Here is a 25786-nt window from a genome sequence, read left to right as displayed (position 1 = left end):
GTTCACCAGGAACTGCCTTGATGAAATACAGCAATCAGGAAAGGTGGCCACCAAGAAATCTGCAGCTAACACCTCCAGAGATTCTCCAGAGAGTCCTCGTCCAACTGTCCTCGTCTCAGCCTAAACCCCCTCAAAGTTCCAGAACCTTCCCGCTGGTCTCATGCCACTTCTCTCTACAAATGTCACTACTTTCCTTACAACAGTGGGGAAAAGGGAAATTCTGAGGTTTTTGCCCCACTATCCTTAGGAATCATGATTTTCACTCTGGTATTACAGTATGTCCCTCTCCTACTCAAACTCCAGTGGCTACTGTCATTTAATAGTTCAATTATTTGATATTTAAAGCCCTTCATGACCTTTCCCCTCACCCTGCCTTTTGAGTCACCCTACAATTAGACTCTCTCCCCAGTGACACTTGAATTACTCAATGTTCTTGCATAAGACATTCTGCCTCCCATCTCAATTCCTAAGTCATCCTCCTCACCTGAATTTCTGTCACTCTTTTCCTTTCTTTCCTGGGTTTCCTGGCTGACCCAAGTAAGCTAAAATCTCCCCTTTGATAGTAAGTTTTCCTTATTAGTTAATTCTAGTGCTTTCTTTCACTAATTATTTTCAATCTATTATATATATATATATATATATATATATATATATATATATATATATACCTATATATGTCTTCTGTATACATTGCCATTTACATGTTGTTTCACCCACTGAATTATGAGCTCCTTGCTAGCAGGCATTGTTTTTTTTTACCTTTCTTTGCACCCTCAGTGCTTACACAATTCCTGGCCTGCTGTAGGTACTTAATAAATGCTTATTGACTAAGTAAAAAAGAAAGAGTTGACCAGAGTGAACAAGCTGTATGTGGAAAATATGATTTATCGCTTCTACCATGAACAATTCCTTACATTGATTTCTCTTTCTTAAAATTTTTAGGTTTGATGCTTAAGCATGTCTGGTTCTAAGGCAAAAAAGGACTGCAACTCAGGTCACTTGCCAACTTTGCTAATGTACATATGAAGAGAAAATATACAGAAATTAGAGAAGCTTTTTTTTTTTTTCTGAAACTAGTATTTGCTATTTGAATTGGGGAGAGAATAGAATAATGGGGGTGGAAGGTAGGAGTTTGTGGAAAAATAACCTTTTTCATTAAAAATTTTCAGTTTTCATTAGAAAGATAACTTTAAGGAGAATATGGAAATGTTTCCCTATGTTACCCAAGTAAACTTCAACTTCTTGACTGGTGTTTGTAGTCTCCATAATTTGGTGTCTCCTCACACTTGATCTTTTTTTCATAATACTCCACTTTATATAATCCATTTTGTCAGTCAGTTCACATATATTAATCACTTCTTATGTACCCAGAAAACTGTGCTAAGTTCTGTAGATAAAAAGAAAGCAAAAAAAAATTATAGTTTTTCAAGGAACTCCCAATCTAATGGAGGAAATGGCAAGCCCACAATTATGTATAGCTAAGTCATTACAATTAAGGGACAAAGGAAAAGCTTCTTATAGAAGGTACCATTAGTCGATAACTGGGATATGAACAAAGTCAGGAGAGGAAATGAAAATGGAGAGAATTCCAGGCATGAGGGATAATCAATAAAAATATTCTATCTCTTGACCATATTTTAAGATTCATTTGGGAAAGAACTGAGCCTTCTCTAATGTTGTACCTTCCTCCCCAGAATTGACTATCATTTTGGGCACACAGCATGAACTTAATAAGACTAGATAAACCATGAGTATTTCTGGGAAACCTGTTTCTTTACCTAAAGATGTGTTGTTTATCCTTTTTTTTTTTGAAGAGGACCAATGACATTATGGAGTGATGACTTGCATCTGAATTGCATCTCAGTGGGGTATAGAGGGAAAAAAAAAAAGTTTTCAGCCATCAAAGGTGGATGAGCAGACCTGGAAAGTATTAGGCAAGCACTCACACCAGAGTTTCTATCCTTCCCTGAATATCTTATACAGTCCAAGCCACAGCTCTATCTGCATTTGTATCTATATAACTCTATCTATAATTATGTATCCATATTTATATATATAGAAATGCCCACACATCTCTTTCTATATCTGTACCAAAATCTACGTGTTTATATGTATCTAGATCATTGCATTATATATACATATATTTAAATATGGATCTATATCTAGATTTGCTCTTATCTGAATTTATATCAGAGCTTCTATAATCCATATCTTTATCTATATTTATAAGTTTATAATAATATGGCATGTAAAAGCTATGCAAACCCTAAATCATTATTTAAATGCTAGTTGTTACTATTATTAATACTAATTGGGATGTTATGTCTCATAGATCCACATGATTATTGAAATGAGTCAAGACATGGTGGTGTGTGGTACAACGTTTCTGGGTAGAGATAACCTGATTCTATTTTTTGTTTTTACTTTTTTTTACTACTTGTATGATCTTGGGCAATTCATTTAACTTCTCAGAGTCTTAATTTCCTTTTGAGTAAATAAGGTGTTAGATTAGATGACCTCTGGTGTTCCTTCAAGATATAAATAAATCTATGAGGAGGGCTATAATAAGACACTGATCCTTAGCATTGTTGGGAATTATCCTAGCTCACTATTGATCAGATATATAGGTTTATTATATATTTCATTTCAACTCAACAGATATTTCATCCAGCGTCTATTATGAGCAGAGCATAATCTTGGGTCCTGGGAAAATTATAAAGAGTAGATATTACAAAGTTCCTCTCCTCAGAGGGCTTTTAGATAAAAGCTTAATTCCATTTTTATATTATTATATGCACAAGAAAAGGATTCCTTCACTGCTGAGAAAGATGACCAGTCTTTTTTCTTCCTTTCCTCTCCTATGCTTTTGTTATTGCATTGGGTATTCAGTAACTGGTATCTATTTTGGGATGAATGTAGAATTCCTATTACTGGACCTGAGCTTCAAATCTAAGTCTAGCCAGCAAAGCAGACTTCAGTTTGGTTGGAATAAATGTTCTTCTAAGGAGCTCTCTATATTTAAAGCATTTAAAAAAAAATCTTCCCGAATGATTTTGAAGAGTTCAACTGGGTTCTCTTCTAAATCCGTTCTACTAAACTTGACTATAGAGGGAACTTTTTAGAAAAGAAAGTTCACCTCTAGGGGGGATGTTGTGGAGTGGGAGATTCACAGATATGATTCGTAAGAGAAGTAACTCTTTGGAAATTTTTTTTTTCTAAATTGTTCTTAGCATCAGAGGATAAATTTCAAAGACCTCCTCAATGAAGTAGAGAATATCATATGATCATTTGTCCAGAGGCAAAAAAAAAAATGACTGGCCTTCCCCAGCCCCAGCCCCACCTAATCTAACTTGAAAAAATGGTCTGAAAATTTCATTATGGCTTTCATTCATTTATATTTCATTGTCTATTTGGGAAAGACCACAACACCCACTTTACTGGTATATTAAAGGAAATATAGCAAGAAGGCTTATATTGAAATTATAACTACTACCAAGGTAATGGTATTTATCCTTAACAGCCTAAGTAAGTCCCCAGGCATCCTAAAGAGCAATGCTGCCATCTACGGGTGATGCAGATTTGTTGGGTTTGCCAAAGCTTATTTCAACCAGAAAATGTGCCCTTGGAGATGTTGATGATTCTAAAAAGTGTACTGTTTGCATGATAGGCATAGGGAAATACATGATATTTGTTAGCAGATAGGTGTGCTTTCTTGTGTATGGAATATATAGGCAGGAGATAGAAAAGTTTGTTGTCAGTTTGTACGTTTTTTTTTCCCCTTTTACATATGGAAGCAAATTTACTCAGTGCCATTAACTCGTTGTCCAGGACTCCAAGCCCAAATGGTACACTTGGTTTCATGCACTAGCTGAATGTTTTTTGTTTTTTTTATATCAGCTTCACTTTGTATTATATTGTTTCATTCCAAATAAACAGGCAAAGATATGATAAAAGGGAGAGAACTGGAACAAAACAACACAATTCCCATCCAACTATCCTATTTCTGTTAAGTCCACCATCCCCCTTCCATCTACCCAGGTTCATAATCTCAGAATAATAAACTTCGACCCTTTTTTTTTTCATTGAACAATCCCAAAAAACCTCCAATCAATTTTCAACATTTATCTATTTCTTTTCAGTTTTTCCTATCCAGCTCCATTGTAGTTACACTTCAAAAAATTATTATCTGCCATCTGTACTATTTCATTGGAGGGGTGGGTAGAGAAGGATCATATATTCAGAGCTGGAAGGGATTGTAGAGGTCATCTTGTTCAAACTATTCATTTTACAGATGAAGGATCTAATACCCAAGAATCTAAAGGGCTCTATCTAGAGGGGAAACATTAAACTTAGATTGCTACAATGTGAAATAAATAAGCACCAAACTACCTCTCAAAAAATTCAAGGTTCTCTGAGAAGTGAGTCATTTGCTATTCAGAGTTTTGATGAGGAGTTTGGGGGTGCTGTCTCATCATAAGTATTCAAAGACTAACTTCTCATTTAAAGAAGAGTCATGTGGATGTACTTTTTTTAAGTACAGAAAGTTTCTGGGAGTCAGTTCCACTCAGGGATTATAGGGTTTTATAGTGAGCCAAGCCTTTCTCTTTTGCTATTATCTAGCATTAGTGTGATCAGGATCAAGTTCTAGCTCTACTTACATTCCTTTTTACATCCTTCCACCAAAACTTAAGGATTTACTTCTTAATTCTTTACATTCTTTATTTCCATTTTTATCCCATTTTCATCCAGTAACATTGCCTCTTCACTCTTTTTCTCACAAAGCATTCCAGATTTCATATTTCAACAGCTCTCTACAATGTCTATAATTCTTTAGTTCCTCATGTCTCCTCCTGGATACTCCTTCAAGTATCAGGTAAAATCCTACGTTTTGTAAGAAATCTTTTATTTATTTAAATTCTTTAAGACTTGGGCTTTCCCTCTGAGATCATCTGCAATGTATCCTGTATAGATCTTGTGTGTATACATTCACTTCAGTGTTCTCTTTCCATTAGACATATGGTGAGCTCCTTGAAAGCAGAAAGGGTTTTTGCTTTTCTGTTTGTTTGTTTTGTATAATTGGTTCTTAGCACAGTGCCTCACATATATTGGGTGCTTAATAAATGCTTGATGACTTGAATTAATTTAACTCCCTTGATCTTTTGTCTTTTCCCTTTCACATATCTTTTCATCTATAGAAAATCTTTCTCTGCTTGATATATATAGGTTTCACATTCTCATAAGTCCCCATCCCTAATTTTTCTCCCCAATGGGACTTTTTTTCAATAATAACATTTTTCTCAAAGAACTCAATTTGGCAAGTTTCCAAGGGCACTGCATTCTTCTTTTCTGTCTAACCATGGAAATATTAAACATAATATAATGCTATTGTTTGCACCCCACATCATTCAATCTTTCTGACTGCAACATATGCCTCACTCTAGGGGAGCAGCAAGAATTAGATCTTCCTACTGTTAAACATCTTACATTTTGAGTCATACTGAAGGTAACCCATTTATTCATCCTATGGAATGAACATACAATAGTTCAAATGTAGGATTTTGAATGTACAAATATTATTGATAATATCTCATAGTAATATGGAACAATAAATTAGATGATGAAAACAATTGAAGTCAATCACCATCTTTCATCATGAATGTTAACATTATTCAATCTCTTCTTATCTTTTCACAAATTTATTCCAATATAAATTAAATTGCTACTATGTATTTCACATCAAATGAACTTTATACAGTTGATATGCTAACTAAAGATATATATGCACACATACATATATTCATCCTTAATAAACATTTAATATTAGAATGTTTTTAGTCAAAAATATTTTGAAACTCATTGAAAGGATTCTGTTTACTTAATCAAAAGACAACTGGCAATGTGTATAACATACATATAAACATATAAATACATACATATATTTAATTTACATTTTCATTATGTAATATTGCTTACATTAGAGAAAATTCACAGAGGAAATGAAGTGAAAAATAGTATTCCTAAATCTGCATTCAGACTCCATCACTTTTTTCTATAGCATTGGATGGCCATTTTTATCATGAGTAACTTGAGGATGATGTCTTGGATCCTTGCATTTCTGATAATACTTAAGCCATTCAGAGTTGATCATTATACTTTATTGCTATTAATTGGTACAATATTTCCCTAGTTTGGCTCACTTCATTTTACATAAATTCATATGTTTTTCCAGGTTGTTTTTGTGATTATCTTAATTATAATTTATCTCGAATTACATTACACTTATATACCACAATTTGTTCAGCTATTCCTCAATCAATGGATATCCCTTTAATTCTAGTTATTTTCCCCCACAATAAAAGCTGCTATTGAACCAGGAGAACATTGTACACAGATACTGATACATTATGGCTCAATCAAATGTAATAGACTTTTCTATTAGCAGCAATGCAATGACCCAGCACAATCCAGAGGAACTTATGAGAAAGAATGTTCTCCTCATCAAGAGAAAAAACTGTAGAAACAGAAATGCAGAAGAAAAACATATGATCTATCAGGTAGCTCAATATGGATATGATTAGAGTTTTGGCATCAAAAGATCACTCTACTGCAAATATGAATAGCATGGAAATAAGCTTTGAACAATGAACATGTAAGAAGGGAAGGAAGGGGGGAATCATGAATCATGTAACCATGGAAAAAATATTCTAAATAAAAAAGAAAGGATAAAAAAGAAAGCACTCTAGACAGAAGCTCCATTGTTATAATAAATAAAGAAAAATCTTTAAAAAACATTGAAAATTAAAAAAATAAAAGTTGCTATTAATATTTTGGTACAAGTAGGTCATTTCCCCATAATTTTCTCTCTTTGGGGTACAGTCCTAATAGAGGTATTACTGGGTCAAAAGTTTGATAGATCTTTGGGCATGATTTCAAATTGCTCTCAAGAATGGTTGTTTACAGTTCATAGCTCCACCAATGATGTATTAGTGCCCTAAATTTTTGACATCCTCTCCAACATTTAGCATTATCCTTTTTTGTTCTATTAGCTAGTTTAAGGTGATACTTAAAAGTAATTTTAATTTTTATAATTAAATGTTATTTGCAGCATGTTTTTAAAAAAACTAAAGATAGATTTAATTTCTTTTTCTGAAAATTGCCTGTTCAGTAATACATGTTTGTAGGACTGACCTGAACTGGTGCCACTACAAATTAGACTACTGGATTAAAGAGACCATGAGGCTAATTTCACATAGTTACCCTGGTGATATAACTTGCATGACACTTTGTTTATAAACTGTTTGCCCCTGTTTGGCTCCATTTGCCAGACTTGTATGCCTCTAGAAAAAGAGAGGAAATGAGCACTTTGTGGTTATTATCACCACAAACCAGAGTAGCAAATGTGATGTACTTCAGAGCAGCCTTTATCCACTCTGGGATCTGTATCTAATTCCTCTCCAGTGAGCTGTGATTTTTCTTGCACTTACAATTATGTGTTGAGCTTAATGCATCTATATTCCCACGTACTATTTTTAAACACTTGCTCTGAAGTTAGCCTGCTGAAGAATTCAGAAGCCTTTTGGATACTCAAGTCTGCAGGTGCTCCTGAAGAAACTGCATTGTAAATGCTCAGCCCCTTCTTGACAATAGTTTTGACAACTGGACAGCTGAGCACTGTTACTATCCCCATGGAAACCATCTCTCCAGAGTGGGGTAGCATGCCATACATTCAGCACTCTTACTGAAATAAGAAAAATAGAATTTTAAGATATTGATTAATCTGGGGCATCTCCTACTATTTTTTGATGAGTTAGCATTCATTTCCAAGAGAAAGGGAGTGGTCACTGCTGAAAGACTTGGCAGAATTTTAACCAATGCCATGGGTCCTCAGGATTATATATATATATATATATATATATATATATATATATATATGTACATCTATATATATTTATATAGCAGCACCTGCATACTGTAAGATCTAGCTAGTTCTCAAATTCTGCATGCAGTTAGAGCTGGAAAAAAAAGATTCAAGTAAAATGTGACTAATTTTCTTATTCTCATTTTTTCTCTTACTCTCCTTCTATATTATTTCTTATCTTATTCCCTTCTGAGATTAATTCTTTATGAAGTTGTCAAGATTCTTCTTGTCAGGGTGATTATAGAGGTACTGGGATCTACAAATAGTCACCATATGAGACAATTTTATTGTGAGTCAGATCTGATTCAGGTGACCTATATATTCAGATTAAGGAATGGAATCAGATTAGGCACTCTCAGATCATCTAACAATTAACAAAAGGAGGTTCATTTAAACCATGTTCTTAACCTTCTTTAAGTGATTCGGACTACTTTGGCAGTTTGGCAAAGCCTTAAGGACCTTTTTCAGAGTGATGTTTTTAAATAGTAAAAATAAAATGCATAACTTTTCAAAGGAAACAAATTATATTAAAATATAGTTACTTATTTTGTAAACAAGTTCACTAATTCCAGGTTCAGAAATGCTGGGATTTTGCTAGAATATGAAAATGATATTTAAGAAAAAAATAGCACTAACTTGGATAGCTATAGGATTTACTCTTCACTTTATGGAAATGGCCCAAGTCATCATGAAATATTAGATGGAGTGATTAGAAAAGCAGAGGAATATCCATTAAGCCTGAAGGTCACTAATTCTCCTCAGGGCCTAGCCTTTTATGTTCTACACAACCAGAGTGTTGAATCACCAGTTTGAGCCTTAGTCTCCTGGGCCAATCTTTTCTCCAGGACAGCTTCCCTAACTTTTAATTACTCTGTGGGTTGGGTTGGGTTGGATCAGGGTGAGGGGCTTTAAGGGTGGGAGGCTAACTGCGAATACTTGGCAGATATTGCTCCATATAGTGGATACAGTGTTATCTTAGCCTTCATATTTTTATCTGTAAAATGGGTCATAATATTTATAAAGCTTACTTCAAAGGCATAATGTACATAGATATTTTTTAAAATTTATAATATTGTCCATGGTTACATGATTCATGTTTATTCCCACTCTTCTTTCCTCCCCCCTCCCAGAGCTGACAAGCAGCTCCACTGGGTTATACATGTATCATTGTTCAAAACCTATTTCCATGTTATTCTTATTTGCAATAGAGTGATCTTTTATTGTCAAAACCCTAATTATAACCCAATCGAACTACATGATTGATCGTGTCTTTTTCTTCTATATTTCTGTTCCCACAGTTCTTTCTCTGAATGTGGATAGCATTTGTTCTCATAATTTCCTCTAGGTTGTCCTGGATCAATGCATTACTGCTAGTAGAAGAGTCTATTACATTCTATTGTACCACAGTGTGTCAGTCTCTGTGTACAATGTTCTCCTGGTTCTGCTCCTTTTACTCTGCATCAATTCCTGGAGATTTTTCCAGTTCACACGGAATTCCTCCAGTTCATCATTCCTCTGAGCACAATAGTATTCCATCACCATGAGATACCACTTTGTTCAGCTATTCCCCAATTGATGGACACCTCTACAAAAGTATTCTGTAAAATGTAAAGTGCCACAAAATATCAGTAGGTATTATTATTGTATTTCTACCCCAACCATGACATTTAAAAATAGTTTATATAGAATATATGTAGTGTTTTTTTTTTCAATTTACAATGTGGTTTCATTATAATGAGGTCCTCTTCCATCTTCCAATAATCCCGTGAAACAGGCAAAATAGTTGTCTTTACTCCTTTACTGACAAGGAAACTGAGACTTATAGCAGTCAGGAAACATGGTCATAGTGTCAAGATTCATGTCAGAGTTAAAACAGGAAGACGGATCTGACACTAAATGTAATATTTTTTTTTTCCTAAAACTATACTGAACACCATTCAATAAGTTAAAGGTCAACAATTTACTTGCAAACTGTGGCTCATAATATCTTGGTGACTCTATATTTTTTTTCTCATTCTTCACTCATCTAGTCTTTTTTTCTGAAAGCCTCTGAATATAGCCATGCTCAACTTCTACACTTTCAAATGTGAGTATGGGTACAAACTTTTATATAAGCACACTGTTTAACAAATGTATATTGGATTCAAAACATCTGTTTTACTACACAGATAGCATAGAAGATGGAGAGGATTAATGGAATCCTCAATAAATACCAAAAGAAAACCCACCTGATTTCCTCTATTCGCCAATTAAAAGTCAACAGAAATATTTTTTTGTGGTAGGTTTCTTATGATCAAGAATGTCCTATGGACCTTCTGACCTGGTGACACACTGGTTTATGCTCTTGTTAGAAGTGAACTCTTCTTGAGGTTTCAATTGGCACAATAACCTGAATATTCCACTGAATGTCTAGCTCTTCCAGAATTTCCCAAAACCACCGTATTGTTTGGATTTGGATTCTCCTTGAATGGCAAATACATTTTAGGACTCTTAGGTAGCCTCCTTCCAATTAGAACTATACTATATGAACCACATAGTAAAAGCAAAAAACAAAGCTCAGTCCATTACCATGAACTCTCCTTTCTCACACGAGTTGGCATAAACAGGTACCTTGGATATTTTACCACTGCCCCAGATTGTGCCACTCTTTTGGATGGGAACTTCATCTGAGATCCTTGATTGCTAATATTGGGGGAAAAGCTATAGGCAATTGCAAATACCTTTCAGGTGCTTCTGCTACAAGGCAGATGTTTTCATGGCTCCTCAGGGTTGGAAAAAAAGACTAAGGGCATTCAAAGTTCTTTAATCTATCATTTCTATGAAGACTTTTTCTTAGTTCTACTTGATCATGATCTTAAAAAGAAGGTGAGAAATAAGCCAAACTTTGGACTATTTCTATATTCTTGCTTCTAAAGGCAAAAGATGGCTACTTTTAAGAAATCCATCCTCCTAAGGGACTAATGATCATTTTGGGGGCATCCCTCTTCATTTGAAATAAAAAAGGGTGAGACAGCAGCAAATCAACCAGGTTACCTTGGGGTATACATTTGCTCAGGTTTAATCAAGATCTTTTTTTTTTCTTTCTATGACTTCTCAACAAGGTCCCAGTTGTCATGACCATACTAATAGAGCAAAATAAATGCTTTCCAAAAAAAAAAAAAAGGCTTCACCATTCTTCAAGACTGCCAAGTTCATTAGAACTCCTTGATTTATTTTCTAGCTTTATAGTAGCCTTCTGGAAATAATGTCATTGACTTCAATGTCTAAGCACAAAAAAGTAAAAATAATGGTTCAAATATCAGATTAGAAGTGACAGAAAAATGGTGCTGTTTTTGAGTGGATAAGAGACAGAAGATAGGATTGAAATCATTTGAATTCTAAAATAATACAAGGTAGCTAATTATTAGTAGTTAATTATATAATTAACTAGTCAACAATCATATAATTTTATGCTTACAGTTCATTATTTAACTGGAGTTGATGTTTAAAATTGTCCTTGCAAACTAATCCAGAGGAATCTATGATCAAACCAATTTGGATGGAATAGAAAATTTAGTAAGGGAGAATCTATGTTTCTCAAAGTATCAATTCAACATTCCTATATTCAAAACATCTCCAACCATACCTTGTTATCTCTAAGATCACATATTAAATGACCAAAAGTTCATAGTGAACTTATCAGTTTCTACAAAAGCAATTAAATAGGGCCGCTATCATTTCTTTATAACAGTATTTAAGTTAATGACATTGAGGAAGATAATATAAAGACACATTTAAATGCAATTTAAGTTCAATTGAAAAGGCACTTATTAAACACCTACTTTGCCCTTAGGGAGATTTATTAAGCATATGTCAAGCCCTATACTAAAAGAAAAAAAACTGTGTCATGATGATTAGAGTCCTAGGCTTGAAATCATTGATTGCTAAAGGATATGGCAAAAAAACATCAATCTTTGCTGATATGCTGTTTAGTTTTGCTGAATTGTTTTTTTCTTTCTCTCAATTTATTATATAAGATGTCTCTCTGGGAAAGAATTTGGGAGGAGTACAATAGTAAATAAAGGTAATACAAAATATATAAAAATTTAATTTTTAAAGAAAATCATAACTTTAATTTTAGTTAAAAGTTTCCTTTCATCTAAAGCTTAATAATTGGCTGTGTCCACACTGTGTTTTTAAGTTGGAATTAATGAATAGAGTTAATATTATGTTGAGACATCTTCCTGGTTTTTCTATGCTGTTTAGCTGGGTGTAATGCCTCATCACTGGCCACAGCCGGACACTCAAAGAGTTCATGGCTTCACCTTGAATATGAGCAGTTTACCAGAGGTTACATTCCTCCACATGGTAACAAAAAGCATTGAATTTCCCTGGGGAAGTGAAAAACGTGCAGATGTTATCAGAGAGAGATTAGCAATCATGAAATCAGAGGAGATGACTAGAAGAAAAAGAAGACATGATGCTTAGCTGAGATAACATCATGAAGATTACAGTCATAACACCAAGCAGAGATTACACAGTGCCTTTCGGTAATAATCCAGTATGTAGCAGCAAATAGCCTAGAGGGACATATCACCATATGTATTAATGGAATACATCTGAGTAAGAATTGACCTCTCCACACACCTCTGCCTATGTGTGACTTGGCTACACTTGTCTATGTGCCTTATCACACATATTACCTGGCCTCCTGAGTACCCTCCATTTGCATTCTCTGGTCACATTTGTTTTGTGTGAATATTCATGTGGAGCTATACAGGGTGTTCCCCACTGATGGTATAGTAAGATGTGGGATGCAGGAGCATAATGTGTCCATAGAGACATCTTTACTTTTCTATTTTACAGAGCTGTTTGACAAAAGATCTTTTGTTCTAAATTATAGCTTTTACTCATATGGGAGTAACCATATGGAGTGGGGTGATCATGATCCACAGTTTTGAGAATGTTGACCCTCTCCTACCACATCACTTGAACTTGGGTTAGCATTTATGAAGGGTGAAGGTCCATGGGAAACATGTGGGAAATAAGTGCCACCCGTTACAGTTCTGTCTTTGTGTCTTCTAAAAAAGAGTCATGAGGGCAGAGATTGACTTACTTAACCTTTGGTTCTTTCATTAACTAGCACAATGTTCTAAGCACAATAAGTACATAGAGACTGAACAAAAATGCAGCTATTAAACAGACTATGTACCAAACACTGGTTAAACAGTGTAGATGTGAACAGAAAGGTAAGGCAGTCCCTGCTTTCTTATAGTTCATATTTCTAACTGAGGAAGACAATACAACTCTGATTCAAATTGAAAGTTACCAAAGTCCTCAGGACACAGCTACAAAGCAAATGAACATGTGAATTGAAAGTTTGTTTTTATTATTGTTGACAAAACTATATATTTCTCATGTTTCACTGTTCAAAGTGTCAAAGACTTTGCAACATTTTAAAAGACATTTTATTAATTTACACCTTTTCATACTTCAGAAATATGTATACATATATATGTATATAATTATGTATGTATTCCTTTGATTGTCACCAAATAGTAGAATCTTTTTACCTATGTTTCCCTGATATTTTGGATGGTGTGACAACCAAGAGGAAAAAAAAAACACATTGTAAAATTCAGTCATGAAATAAAATACAGGAACATTGACTGAGATATGAGAATAAAATAATATGTTCTTGAAACTTAGCGAGGCAGAAGTCTTTTAAAGCCATTTTTTTTTGCCCTTTAAAATGTTCACAATGTGATTTAACCACATTATTACTAGGCAAGATAGGGGAATCTCATTTGATACACTTCATTGTATTTTATATTAAAATTCAGGAATTCTAAGCCTTTTAATGCATAGAAATGTAGAAGAATTTACATCTTCTACTTTAGTAATCAGCCATGTTATTGTCTGTTACCCTTTGCTGATTCTAATGTCAGAAACAATACTTCTATCTATGTCTCAAACTGAAGGCGTATCTGGCTGAGGCTTCAAGTGAGATGAGTTAAGTGATATCAACTTTAGTAATTACAAATCAAACATTCTCAAGTTACAAAGTAATTAACTATGCGGTATTCACTAATTATATATATATATATATATATGCATATATATGTATATACATACACACAAAGGCAGACACACATATGCATACTTGTGGAAAATTTCCAGACTATGAAATAGCAAGATACCCAAGTAGCATCTGTTTAATATGCCATGTACTTCCAAATATACACAGATATACACAGAAGTGCATACCTATTTGAAGTAGATATATAGATATTGAGAGAAAAGGGAGAGAGAGAGGGAGAGAGACAAAGAGAGAGAATGAGTTTTTGCTTACTTTGAGAATAAGCTATAAAGTTTTGAAAATTAAAGATATAAACTAAATCTTGTCTTTTTATTTCTGTTGCAGGGGGAAATAACAAAATAATTAAATGAGTAGAGAGAAATATATATTGGAGGGAAAAGGGCAAAAATATACATTTACTCTCTATAATCTGAATCCTCAGACCATCAGGTAGGGCAAAAGTATAACGTATTAGTTTCTAACTGATATCACAGTTCACAAAGAAATTGAAATAATGAATGTCCCAATGGCCAAAGTGGAAAGGTTATTCATTTTAGAGTAGATGGCCTACCTCTAAAATCCTAACTTCAACAATGTCTTTATAGCTAAACCTTAACAGTCTTTTAAATTGTTGCTATATCTCTACAAAGTCTCCAATCATTGTTTTTACTAATTTTTTAGTAACATAACCTCTAGTTTATTTTGGTATAAATAAGCACTGATAGAAATTCATTGTCTAAGGCACCTTTTAGTATAATGTAGATTCCTTTTTGTGTCTTTTAATCAAGTCAGTTTTTCCTATGGTCTGAGATCATGACTGATACCCATTTTATCCAGTTTAGATGAAAGATAATATAATTTTGTTTTATCCTCTTATTTTAGCAGTGTTTGAATACTGATTATTCCATTTGTGTTTCTTATAAATAGAACATTGTTAGATTATGCTTTCTAATCCATTCTGTTATCCTCTTCTACTTTATAGGTGAAATCACACCTTCCAAACTCATAGCTGTTATTACTAATTGTATATTTCCCTACATTCTATTCTCTAGCATTTTCTCTTTGTTTGCCTCCATCTTTTCAAAGAAGTGAAAAGTCAGTCTGCTCAGTGAAAGTATTCTCTACCTCATGTGATTTGTCTTTGATTCTCTACCCTTCTCTTCACTTTTCTCAGAACCTGATAACAGATTTTTACAGATTTTTTCTTCTTCTATTGAAATATTGCTTCTAGATCTACTCAATTAGAACTTGTTTGCTAATTCTTCACTGTCCTTTATTCCCACTTTTATCTCTCCCCATTCTGTTTTATTTTCTGTGGAGCTAAATGCATTTTTAAATCAAATTGTGTGTGTGTGTGTGTGTGTGTGTGTGTGTGTGTGTGCTATGCTTCCTCTCTTTTTCTATTTCTCTGTTTCCCCACCTTTCTCCTTGTTTGTATAATATTCTACTTGTGCACTCTATTGATGTATAATAGCAAATTCATCTACTCTTTTCTCTATTTCTTTCCTAGTTTATTACTTTTTTCTCTCCCTTTGCTTTTAAGATCACCAAAACAAAACAAAACCAAAACCACCACCACAACAGAATTTCTGCCCAATTTAACTCGTATAATCAGCATCAGTTTTATGTCATGAGAGGAATATTCTGTCATCTTCATTTCATTTAAGCCTTCAGAATGCTCACTTGTTTTTACCTTTCTACATTTCTCCTGATTCCTGTGTTTATATTTCAAAATTTATATTAAACTTTTTTTTTCAGGAAGAATGCTTAGAAGTTCTCTATTTCACTGAGGTTCCATTTATCCCCCTGAAGGATTATATACTTTTGCTAGGTAAATTATTCCACATTATAAACCATCTGCAATTTGCTACCTGAAATATCTTTCTAAGTTCTCTTACTTTTTTAAAGTAGTAGCTACCAAATGCTGTTTTCCTAACTGTCTCCTCTGTGCTTAAAGATTTAACTTTTTCTGCAGTATTTTGTTTACAAATTCTCCATTTTGGTTATAAAGTTCCTAGTACTTTCATTTCAAATTTTCCATCAGAGGATTTCAAAAGGATTACCTATATTTTCTTTTTGTTTTCTGATTTGAAGAGATCTGGATAAATTTTCTTTGAATTCTTGAAATATCATATCTAGGTAGTCTTGAATATCAAATGACCTTAATTTATTTTTGACATTTTTTCCCTTCAAGTTATATTAACCTTTCTTCTATTTTTATTTTTTTTAATTTGTTTTGATGAAACATTGTCATCTCATGAAATCATTAATTGTTGTTTGGTCTGTCTTAATATGGGGGGAATCTGTTACTTGGGTAAAATAGTGTACCTCCTGTACTAAGTTGTTAATTCTCCTTTCAAATCTTTCTCCAAATATTCTGGTTTGTTTTCTGATTCTTCCTATAGAACTCCTATTTAATTTATATTATCTTTAAAGTATCTTGTTTAAATTAACACCTTCCACAAGAATTACAATTGATCTTTTCATAAAATCATGTTTGCTTGTTTTTTTTTTTAATTTTCCTTTGAGGTACTACTAATAGAAATTTTGGAATTTTTTTCCTCAACTTGAATTTGTGTGTAAGACTTCTCTGTCTTGTCATAGCTGTTTATTTTCAGTGTCTTTTTTGTTTCTTTATTCATTCTTATAACTTTACTTGATGAATTGAGATTTATATTAAGTTTATGCTCTATACATTTCTGGAAGGAAAGAGAAGTCTTCTATGGCCCTGGTTTATATTTTTGAGGGTCTTTTCCTTTTGTTTTTAGGTATTAATTTCTGTGTCCTTCAAAGATCTCAGGGTCAATAAAACTAGGTGATCATGATTGTAATTTCCAAGAAGTCTTATTCAGATTGAAGTCTGATTATTACTCTTTTAATCTGATCTTTGAAAGCTCTGAAACCTGGTTTATGTCTAATAAGCTGCTAAAATAGAAATCCCATTGGTTGTTGCTGACTCTGACTTCTTTTAGGTAGCTGAAAAACTCTATAACATTAGAGTATGAGAGCTGTAGGCTCTCCCACCACTGTCTCCTTGTACCATAGTCACTGCCATGGTCAATATACAGTGACCTGAATTTATGATTCTTTTCTGGAATCAAAGTGAAAATTCTATAGGCCTATATGTAGTATATGCTTGTGGATTTAATCATGGATCCCACTCTGGGATCAGAACAGCAGCAATATAGATCCGCCTGTATTAAAAACTTTGACTGGTTATTTGCCTATGAGCTAAATCCTGTGTTAGAAAATGACACATTGTAGTTGGTTCTTGGATTTTCCCAATAACTATTAGACTTCCTAACCTTTTCCTTAGATCTTTTTTTTTAGTAATACTTGTGGAAAATAACTATGCTCTACTTCTGCCTCTTTTTAAACCATCTTTTTTTTAACTTTTTCATCTGTTAATGAAGAGGAAATGAGGTACTACAGTGAATATAGATTTGGACCTGCAGTCAAGAAGACCCACATTCAAATCAAGTCTCAGAAACTTCCTAGATTTGCCACATTGGACAAGAACATAATTTCTGTTTACTTCAGTTTTCTCATCTGTAAAATGAGGACAACAATAATGTCCACCAAACCTCCAGACTGCATTGATGAGATACTGTGAAGTGCTTTGCACATGGTAAATGCTATAAAAATGTTTCCTTTATTACCTGACATTAAGTATAGTAATTGAACTAGTTGGCCTCTGATTTCCTTTCTAGTTCTACCTGTTTAATCCTATTAATGTTATGAAATAGCCGGTAACTTTGTTAAATGATTTCTATTATATAATATTTTAATGTATAATATTCCATTTTATATCTACTCTCTGTATTGTAAATCTGTTTTGAATGTTGAATGGTTTATCATTTACCTAACTTCTTAACTCATTGCAACTAAATCTTTGGTCCAGTAAAGTGAATCTTACTGTCCTTTATCTACATGTTTCTTCTATCCCCTGGAACTTTGCATTTATTTATATAGCTAGAATCCTTTATCTCTCCCATTCCTCAAAAAAATTTGCTTAGGGACTTCCGGTCAAGATGGCGGCTTAGAGAAAGCTAAAGTTCAGATCTACGGAAAACCCTTCTCGACCGATCTCAAACTATAAGCTCCTAAGGCGCCGAAATTCAAAACGATCAACAACATAGACCCTGGGAATCCTCCTCCTGGACCTCGACCTGGATCAAAAGGTACGGTCCCCCTCAAAAGCCAGAACCCGAGATCACTCGGACCTAAAGGGTAGGAGCGCAGAGTCCAAGGCTCTGGGAAGCCGCAGCCCCACCCCACTCAGAGAGCAGGGTCCTCTGAAACAACAGCAACCCTCAGGGCGGGCAAGACAGCCTCACGGGCTGGATCCTTCTATCGGAATCTCAGTGAAAGTCACTGCCCTCGGAGCTCCAGGAAGCCGCAGCTCCTTCCTCCGCAGAGAGCAGGGTCCTCTGAAACAACAGCAACCCTCAGGGCTGACAAAACAGCCTCATGGCCAGCTATTCTGAAGGCAACTTCTGGAAAGCAACCCAAACCAGTCCAGTCGAGCAGGCACCTTAGCAGCAGGGAAGCAGAGAGAACCAGGGGAGAGTGTGGCCCCCTGGTCCGACCCTTCCATTCCAGTTCCAGTGAAAGTCATTGCCCATACTCAATTTAACCCAGGGAAAGCTCATAGAACCAGCAATCTGCCCAGGACTAAAGCCTCTGAACACCAGACAGAGATAAGAAAAGCTAATCCTCCCCATTCAGAGATGGCAAACTCCACAGAAGCACAGAAGCCCCAAAATCCCAAGAAAAATAAGAAGAAAGGGGCGACTTTGGACACATTCTATGGAACCAAAATACAAAATATAGAGGAGATAGAAGACGATGCACAAGAAAATGCTCTGAAACCTTCCAAAGGAAAAGGAAACTCTCCACAAACACATGAAGAATTTGAATCAGAAATGACCAAAAAGATGGAAGCCTTCTGGGAGGAAAAGTCGGAAATAATGCAAAAGAAATTCAGGCATCTACAAAACTGGTGTGATGGAACTGAAAAGGAAAACCAGGCTTTAAAGGCCAGAATCAGGCAGCTGGAAGACAACAATCGTGTAAAAGAGCAAGAATTAATAAAGCAAAGCCAAAATACCAAGAAATTAGAAGAGAACATAAAATATCTCACCAACAAGGTGACAGATCTGGAAAATAGAGGGAGAAGAGATAATTTAAGAATAATTGGACTTCCAGAAAAGCCAGAAATAAACACCAAACTCGACATCGTGATACAAGATATAATCAAAGAAAATTGCCCAGAGATTCTAGAACAAGGGGGCAATATAGCCACTGACAGAGCTCACAGAACACCTTCTACACTAAACCCCCAAAAGACAATTCCCAGGAATGTAATTGCCAAATTCCGAAGCTCTCAAACAAAAGAAAAAATCCTACAGGAAGCCAGAAAAAGACAATTTAGATATAAAGGAATGCCAATCAGGGTCACACAAGACCTTGCAAGTTCTACTCTGAATGATCGTAAGGCATGGAAAATGATCTTAAGAAAGGCAACAGAGCTGGGTCTCCAACCAAGAATCAGCAACCCAGCAAAACTGACTATATACTTCCAAGGGAAAGTATGGGCATTCAACAAAATAGAAGACTTCCAACTTTTTGCAAAGAAAAGACCAGAGCTCTGTGGAAAGTTTGATACCTAAAATCAAAGAGCAAGGAATACCTGAAAAGGTAAATATTAAGGAAAGGGGAAAAATGTTATCTTCTTCTTTTACTCAAACTCTCTTCTATAAGGACTACATTTATATCAATCTATGTATACTAATATGTGGGGAAAATGTAATGTATAAATAGGGGGTAAAGAAAGACCAAATAGAATAATCTTTCTCACACAAAGATTCACATGGGAAGGGGAGGGGAAGAAAACTCCTATAAGAAGGAGAGGAAGAGAGGGTTTTTTTTTTACTTAAACCTTAATCTCAGGGAAATCAAATGTGAGAGGGAAAAACATCCAGATCCATTGGAATCTTAAATTCGTCTTACCCAACAAGGGTAGGGAGAAGGGAAAACCAAGGGGAGGAGGGGAAGAGGGAGAACAAAAAGGGAGGGAAAGAGAGGGGGGAGGGGGAGGGAACAAAAAGAGAGGGACTAAAAAGGGAAACATCAAGGGAGGGGACTAGGGGGACTGATACAAAGTAAATCACTGGACTAAAAGGTAGAGCCAAAGAAGAAAAGGTTAGAATTAGGGAAGGATATCAAAATGCCAGGGAGTCCACAAATGACAATCATAACTTTGAATGTGAATGGGATGAACTCACCCATAAAATGTAGACAAATACCAGAATGGATTAGAATCCAAAACCCTACCATATGTTGTCTTTAAGAAACACACATGAGGCGGGTTGACACCCACAAGGTCAGAATTAAAGGATGGAATAAGACCTTCTGGGCCTCAACTGATAGAAAGAACGCAGGAGTGGTAATCATGATATCTGATAAAGCCAAAGCAAAAATAGACCTGATCAAAAGGGATAGGGAAGGTAATTATATTTTGTTAAAAGGGACTTTAGACAATGAGGAAATATCATTAATCAACATGTATGCACCAAATAATATAGCACCCAAATTTCTAATGGAGAAACTAGGAGAATTGAAGGAAGAAATAGACAGTAAAACCATATTAGTGGGAGACTTAAACCAACCATTATCAAATTTAGATAAATCAAATCAAAAAATAAATAAGAAAGAGGTAAAAGAAGTGAATGAAATCTTAGAAAAATTAGAATTAATAGACATATGGAGAAAAATAAATAGGAATAAAAAGGAATACACCTTCTTCTCAGCACCACAAGGCACATTCACAAAAATTGACCATACATTAGGTCACAGAAACATAGCACACAAATGCAGAAAAGCAGAAATAATGAATGCAGCCTTCTCAGATCACAAGGCAATAAAAATAATGATTAGTAATGGTACATGGAAAACCAAATCTAAAACCAATTGGAAATTAAACAATATGATACTGCAAAACCGTTTAGTTAAAGAAGAAATCATAGAAACAATTAATAATTTCATCGAGGAAAATGACAATGGCAAGCCATCCTTTTAAACCTTTGGGATGCAGCCAAAGCGGTAATCAGAGGTAAATTCATATCCTTGAAGGCTTATATTAACAAACAAGGGAGAGCAGAGATCAATCAATTGGAAATGCAAATGAAAAAACTTAAAAGCGATCAAATTAAAACCCTCCAGCAGAAAACCAAACTAGAAATCCTAAAAATTAAGGGAGAAATTAATAAAATCGAAAGTGATAGAACTATTGATTTAATAAATAAGACAAGAAGCTGGTACTTTGAAAAAACAAACAAAATAGACAAAGTACTGGTCAATCGAATTAAAAAAAGGAAGGAAGAAAAGCAAATTAACAGCATTAAAGATGAAAAGGGGGACAGCACCTCCAATGAAGAGGAAATTAAGGCAATCATTAGAAATTACTTTGCCCAATTATATGGCAATAAATAAACCAATTTAGGAGAAGTGGATGAATATATACAAAAATACAAACTGCCTAGAATAACAGAAGAGGAAATAAAATTCTTAAATAATCCCATATCAAAAAAGGAAATCCAACAAGCCATCAAAGAACTTCCTAAGAAAAAATCCCCAGGGCCTGATGGATTCACCAGTGAATTCTATCAAACATTCAGAGAACAGTTAATCCCAATACTATACAAACTATTTGACATAATAAGCAAAGAAGGAGTTCTACCAAACTCCTTTTACGACACAAACATGGTACTGATTCCAAAACCAGGCAGGTCAAAAACAGAGAAAGAAAACTATAGGCAAATCTCCCTAATGAATATAGATGCAAAAATCTTAAATAGGATACTAGCAAAAAGACTCCAGCAAGTGATCAGAAGGATCATTCACCATGATCAAGTAGGATTTATACCAGGGATTCAGGGCTGGTTCAACATTAGGAAAACTATCCACATAATTGACCACATCAACAAGCAAACCAGCAAGAACCACATGATTATCTCAATAGACGCAGAAAAAGCATTTGATAAAATACAACACCCATTCCTATTAAAAACACTAGAAAGCAAAGGAATAGAAGGGTCATTCCTAAAAATAATAAACAGTATATATCTAAAACCATCAGCTAATATCATCTGCAATGGGGATAAACTAGATGCATTCCCAATAAGATCAGGAGTGAAACAAGGATGCCCATTATCACCTCTACTATTTGTAGAAACACTAGCAGTAGCAATTAGAGAAGAAAAAGAAATTGAAGGCATCAAAATAGGCAAGGAGGAGACCAAGTTATCACTCTTTGCAGATGACATGATGGTGTACTTAAAGAATCCTAAGAGATTCAACCAAAAAGCTAATTGAAATAATCAACAACTTTAGCAAAGTTGCAGGATACAAAATAAACCCACATAAATCATCAGCTTTTCTATATATCTCCAACACAGCTTAGCAGCAAGAACTAGAAAGAGAAATCCCATTCAAAATCACCTTAGACAAAATAAAATACCTAGGAATCTACCTCCCAAGACAAACACAGAAACTATATGAACACAATTACAAAACACTCGCCACACAACTAAAACTAGACTTGAGCAAATGGAAAAACATTAACTGCTCATGGATAGGACGAGCCAATATAATAAAAATGACCATCCTACCCAAACTTATTTATCGATTTAGTGCCATACCCATTGAACTACCAAAATACTTCCTCACTGATTTAGAAAAAACCATAACAAATTCATTTGGAAGAACAAAAGATCAAGGATATCCAGGGAAATAATGAAAAAAAAATACATATGATGGGGGCCTTGCAGTCCCTGACCTTAAACTATATTACAAAGCAGCAGTCATCAAAACAATTTGGTACTGGCTAAGAAACAGAAAGGAAGATCAGTGGAATAGACTGGGGGAAAGCGACCTCAGCAAGACAGTATACGATAAACCCAAAGATCCCTGCTTTTGGGACAAAAATCCACTATTCGATAAAAACTCCTGGGAAAATTTGAAGACAGTGTGGGAGAGACTAGAAATAGATCAACACCTCACACCCTACACCAAGATAAATTCAAAATGGGTGAGTGACTTAAACATAAAGAAGGAAACCATAAGTAATTTGGGTAAACACAGAATAGTATACATGTCAGACCTTTGGGAGGGGAAAGGCTTTAAAACCAAGCAAGACATAGAAAGAATCACAAAATGTAAAATAAATAATTTTGACTACATCAAACTGAAAAGCTTTTGTACAAACAAAACCAATGTAACTAAAATCAGAAGGGAAACAAGAAATTGGGAAAAAATCTTCATAGAAACCTCTGACAAAGGTTTAATTACTCATATTTATAAAGAGCTAAATCAATTGTACAAAAAAATCAAGCCATTCTCCAATTGATAAATGGGCAAGGGACATAGATAGGCAGTTCTCAGATAAAGAAATCAAAACTATTAACAAGCACATGAAGAAGTGTTCTAAATCTCTTATAATCAGAGAGATGCAAATCAAAACAACTCTGAGGTATCACCTCACACCTAGCAGATTGGCTAACATAACAGCAAAGGAAAGTAATGAATGCTGGAGGGGATGTGGCAAAGTAGGGACATTAATTCATTGCTGGTGGAGTTGTGAACTGATCCAACCATTCTGGAGGGCAATTTGGAACTATGCCCAAAGGGCGACAAAAGAATATCTACCCTTTGATCCAGCCATAGCACTGCTGGGTCTGTACCACAAAGAGATAATGGACAAAAAGACTTGTACAAAAATATTCATAGCTGCGCTCTTTGCGGTGGCCAAAAACTGGAAAACGAGAGGATGCCCATCAGTTGAGGAATAGCTGAGCAAATTGTGGTATATGTTGGTGATGGAATACTATTGTGCTAAAAGGAATAATAAAGTGGAGGAGTTCCATGGAGACTGGAACAACCTCCAGGAAGTGATGCAGAGCGAGAGGAGCAGAACCAGGAGAACATTGTACACAGAGACTAATACACTGTGGTATAATCGAACATAATGGAGTTCTCCATTAATGGCGGTGTAATGGCCCTGAACAATTTGCAGGGATCTAGGAGAAAAAAACACTATTCATAAGCAAAGGATAAACTATGGGAGTGGAAACACTGAGGAAAAGCAACTGCCTGAATAAAGCAGTTGAGGGGACATGACAGAGGAGAGACTCTAAATGAACACTCTAATGCAAATATTATCAACAAAGCAATGGGTTCAAATCAAGAAAACATCTAATGCCCAGTGGATTTACGTGTCAGCTATGGGGGGTGGGGGGGAGGAAAAGAAAATGATATATGTCTTTAATGAATAATGCTTGGAAATGATCAAATAAAATATATTAAAAAATAAATAAATAAATACTATCTCTCATTGACAGAAAAAAAGAAACTATACCTAAAAAAAAAATTTGCTTAGATTTCACCTTTTCCCCATAATTTTCCTTTAAACCTTCACCACTTTTGTCCCTCCAGAAATGTCTACCGTTTCCCTTCTGGGAAAAAGACTGTATCCCTACCTATAATAAACTTTGGTCCACACAACTTGGAATTTATATGAAACTCCATGTTTCATAAAATGCCACAGCAGCAAGGGAGCTTAGAGAACACTTAGTCCAGTTAATTCACTTTAAAAATAAAGAAATTGATGTAAAAAGACAAATAGCCTTTTAGTTACAGCACCAAAACTAGTTAAGTCCCTTTGACTCCTCCCATCAGTTTATTACAGAATGCATTATATAGCTAGGTGGTCATTGGATAAAATGCTAGTTCTGAAATCAGGAAGACCTGGGTTTAAAATAGATTTGTATGATTCAAAATCTGTTATTCTAAAAAAGAACTACATATCCCAAAAGTCCACTGACTTCTTGTCATTATGTACTTCCTTTAGACAGAGGATAAAGGGAGTGGGCTTTGGAGGATCCCTCTCTCTGATGTAGAATCACCATTGATGGTGGTGAGTGGGGTTGACTAAAAACTGGCTAACCAGCCATGGACACATGGTCTTTTTTTTTTTGTATCTTCTTTATTCCTTGCTTTCTAATGATCATTAATAAATCTCTTAAATATAATAACATTATTGATATTTAATTTTAACTTTTACAGCCTCAAGTATGTACTTTCTGTGTGAACCTGGTAAAGTCACTCAACCTCTGTTGCCTCTGTGTCATCATCGATAAAATGGCAATATTAGTAACATCTACCTCATAGGGTTGTTGAGAATCAAGTGATAAAATGATGATAAAGCAAGAAGTATAGTGTCTAGTATCTAATAGTTGCTATGTAAATGCTAGCTATAATTATTTTTATTAAAAATGTTAACTATTATTATCATTATTATATGACAATGGTTATTTCCTGATTAGTTTCCTTTTCATTAATATATTCTGTTTTTCAGTCTATACCTGAAATCCTCCTAAGGCACAGCAGATTTCTCCATTTCTCCCTTTCCTTCTTTCCTTCTCAAAAAAGAGTTAGTCTCCTCTTTTTCTCACCTCCTTAATACTGTGAGAGTGTTCAACCCATGGAGTTGGCCAAAATTGAATGTTTCTCACATAGTAATTTGTATTCCGTTTTGGTCAGGGATTTAGGACATGAAATGGGTAATTCAATCTCATTTCATCTCTTATGATTGCACTGAGCAGTGGTAGTGACTTTAACCCACATTACAAATAACTAATACTCACTTGAAATCCATTATTTGAGGTGTGTGCCTTATAATACTATTTCCTACTGTGATAAAAGGAATGCATCAGGAACAAGTTTTAGAAGCTATTGTGAACATTTAGAGG

This window comes from Monodelphis domestica, chromosome 6 (genome assembly GCF_027887165.1).
Source record: "Monodelphis domestica isolate mMonDom1 chromosome 6, mMonDom1.pri, whole genome shotgun sequence".
Lineage (NCBI taxonomy): Eukaryota > Metazoa > Chordata > Mammalia > Didelphimorphia > Didelphidae > Monodelphis > Monodelphis domestica.
This window is presented reverse-complemented; position numbering follows the sequence as displayed.